Source organism: Echinops telfairi, unplaced genomic scaffold (assembly GCF_000313985.2).
Source record: "Echinops telfairi isolate 266 unplaced genomic scaffold, ASM31398v2 ScPeMD7_3533;HRSCAF=4204_0, whole genome shotgun sequence".
NCBI classification, from domain to species: Eukaryota; Metazoa; Chordata; class Mammalia; order Afrosoricida; family Tenrecidae; genus Echinops; species Echinops telfairi.
In genome coordinates, this window is record NW_022107431.1 from 8,407,635 (window position 1) to 8,411,300 (window position 3,666).

Genomic DNA, 3,666 nt, shown 5'->3' on the forward strand with positions numbered 1-3,666 from the left:
TGATTCCGGGAACCCAAGAGGCAAGTGAATTTTGGGAATAATGAGGGCAACAAATGTATAGATGTGCTTTACACAATTGATCTATGTATTGCGATGAATTGTATGAGCCCCAATAAATTGATTAAAAAAAAAAAAAGAGAACTCCATCTCCTGTGTCAAAACCAAGACTATGCTTGCCTAAAGCAACAGACAAGCCCTCTTTTGTTCAATAAGCTATATAGCAAGTGCATCCTGCAGTCAGGCACTCTGGAACCAAATTCGAATTGCCTTTAGCATTACCAGGTAATCACCATGTTAGACAAAGCCGTTACACCAGCCTTGAAATCAGGGTTATTTGCATCCACGTTGACCAGTGGCTCTACATTTTTAGCTGCATTGTCAGCATTTTTTTTGCCTTATCGGAAAGTGTGTCCTTGTATTTTTCAGCATTAGCTCCATATTCGAGTCTAACAGCTAAGCCAAGAAGCCAGTCAATTGCTTCTTGTTGATCTTGAATCTTGAAGGGACAGTTAACATCTTTGAGCTATTTTTCAAAGAACTTGGGTCAATCACTGATGTGGATGTTTCTTAAATTCCCTGTCTTCAATCTAGTACTGTCTGGTTTTCTGGTCTTCAAGCCACACAATAAAATTTCTAAATTCTGTTTCTTCTTTGCAGTTGAAGCTGGCAGTGTTGTGTTAGTCAAAGATGGTCAGTTTGCGGCGTCGAAGCATGGTCCTGGCTTCCGGAAGCAGTCTCCAGCCCTGCAGCCGGGACACTGGAGGCAAGGCGAGGAAGCGTGAGATCATTAGCATTTAAATAAATTATTATTAATTGGGATTTAAGACATTATATCATTTCATTGCATAGTTCAATCATGTCAAGTAGAATTGAACAATTGCTACCACAATCCATTTCCAGACATTCTGCTTCTTTTCTTTTTTAATAAATCATTTTATTGGGGGTTCTTACATCTCTTATCACCATCCATACACCAGTTGTGTCAAGCACATTTGTACATATGTTGCCATCATCATTTTCAAAACGTTTTCTTTCTACTTGAGCCCTTGGTATCCGCTCTTTTTTTCTCTCCCTTTCTCACCATCCCTCCTTCATGAACCCTTGATAATTTATAAATTATTATTATTTTCATATCTTATACATTCGCTGTCTTCCTTCACCCACATTTCTGTTATTCACCCCCCCCTGGGGGGTATATGTTGATCATTGCATCGGTTCCCCCTTTCTCCCCTTCCCCCTCCACCTTCCCCCTACCCTCATGGTATCGATACTCCCATTATTGTTGCTGAGGGATTTATCTGTCCTGTATTCCATGTGTCCATAGCTCTTATCTGCACCAGTGTACATCCTCTGGTCTACCTGGATTTGTAAGGTAGAACTGGGGTCATGATAGCAGTGGGGAGGAAGCATTAAAGAACTAGAGAAATGTTGTGTGTTTAGTTGGTGCTATACCACACTGTGGCTGGTTTGTCCCTTCCTGTGACCCTTCTGTGAGGGGATATCCAATTGTCTACAAATGGGTTTTGGGTTGGTATTCCGACCCACCTTGTTTACATTGAAATGGTTATTTGTTTTAGGTCTTCTGAGGCCTGATACCTGATTCCCGTTGACACCTCGTGATCACAAAGGTTGGTGTGCTTCTTCCATGTGAGCTTTGTTACCTCTCAGCTAGATGGCTGCTTATTTAACTTCAAGCCTTTAAGACCCCAGATGCTGTATCTTGAAAGTCTGGCACCATCAGCTTTCTTCACCTCATTAGCTTATGCACCCATTTTGTCTTTATTGATTGTGTCAGGAAGGCGAGCATCACAAAATGCCAGGTTATTAGAACAATTTCTTGCATTGAGTGAGGACTTGAATAGAGGCCCAGTGGCTGTCTGCTACCTTAATACTTAACATATAAATATATGTACATATTCCTATATGCCTATCATTATATATTAATGTATTTACATACATGCCTATGTTTATACCTCTATAAATGTCTTTTGCCTCCTAGTTCTTTCCTTTATTTCCTTTTACTTTCCTCCTGTCCCAATATCATGTTCAGCCTTCATTTGAGTTTCAGTAATTCCCCTCGACTACATTGCCCTTGATCAAACCCCACCAGGCATTCTACACCCTCCTCAACATTGATTTTAGATCTTTTGTTGTTCCCTTGTTCCTGGGTTTGTTGGCTCCCCGCTCCTTTTCCCCCACCTCCTCCTTTCCCATCTCCCTGCTAGAAGTGTCAGTCTGTTGTTTCTCCTTGGGATTGCTTATCCTGCCTCTTTTATATAGATAAACATAAAAAACCTCAAACAAAATAAAAAATATCCTATAAATAGGTTCAGGTCTGTCTGCTGACCCTTATGAATGTTTTCCAAGCCCTGCCCCCCTAGTCCAAAGTCTGTTTTTGGGATTCCTTGGGGACTTTGGAGCTTTGCTCCCCTTGCTGCTCTGTTGCACTTCCTTCGTGTTATATTCTGGTGTGTGTGTATATGTCAGACCTGGCACAATTCCTGCACGGTGTCTCCAGTGCTGCCTCCCATAGCGATGTGGGTCAGTAAGGGGACGTTGTGTCTCCTGGTGGGGCAGACTCTATGGTCCTCTCTGTGCAATGGCTGCTCGGAGTGGGAAAGTCATCCTCAAAGCTTGGTGGGCCAGGATCTCTCTCTCTCCCTCTTAGTGTGCTCCCAGGTGGTCTGGACAGACCTGCCACTCTTCAGTCCTGTCCTCTGTAGTGAATTCTTCTGGGGATAGGGCCTCACAGGCCTCTGGTAGTTCACTGCTTCGTGCTGGTAGGCTGTCTTAAGGCTTGGCGCACCAGGTTGAGGTCCGGTCCCTCTCTCCCTGGGGTGTGGTGTGGGAGGTGGTGGGGGTGGGGGTGGGTGGGGGTGAGTGTCCTGTTTCCCTCAATGTCTTCATTTTCTCCCTTTTTTTCCTTCTCCCCAACCCCCTGCCCCCAATATTCTGCTTCTACACAGTAGTGTCTGTCTTTCCTGTTGTAGAGCTAAGCCATTCTTTTCTTTCCTAAGCAAGACTTTATGATTGAGTCCTGGGAGGTTGTTTTAGAAACAGGATGGATTCTCACCCCAAATTTGGCTTGGATGTTGAGATTGATGCTCTCTCTCTCTCTCTCACACACACACACACACACACACACACACACACACACACACGAAGAGGGCTCGGAAAGAAATATTGCTTACTTAGTCAGACTTTCTGAGAAGAGCCAGGCAGGCTCCAAGCTTGTCCCTAATGCCTAGAACAAGCACAGAGACTGGCTTGAAATCTATTTTTTGATGGTTAAGAAGTGGGGCCAGCGGGGGTTTGAGGTGGGGGTGGTGGAGGGTTCTCATGTGTGGAAAATGGCGTTTGTGGTTCCCTTTTTTTTACAGACATCCAGAAGGATGTGCTGAAGCAGTTTTAGAAACTTTCTCAAATTGGGATGGGCAGAAGTACCAAAGGAAAGAAGCAGGGGCAAGGCTTAAAGCTTTCATCGGTCAAATATTAAAAGATGGAACCAGATTTGACTCTTTAGTATAGGTCTGTTTTTGTTTTTTAAATCATTTTATTGGGGGCTCGTGCAACTCTTATCATAGTCCATATATCCATCCACTGTGTCAGGCACATTTGTACATTTGTTGTCATCATCATTCTCAAAACATTTGCTTTCTGCTTGAG

At 43.5% G+C, this 3,666-nt stretch overlaps 1 pseudogene; it reads right to left on the bottom strand.

The window, feature by feature from the left end:
* The window catches only part of LOC101643064, a 1,404-nt pseudogene extending 691 nt beyond the window's left edge, over window positions 1–713 (bottom strand).
* Between the last annotated feature and the right edge of the window lie 2,953 nt (window positions 714–3,666).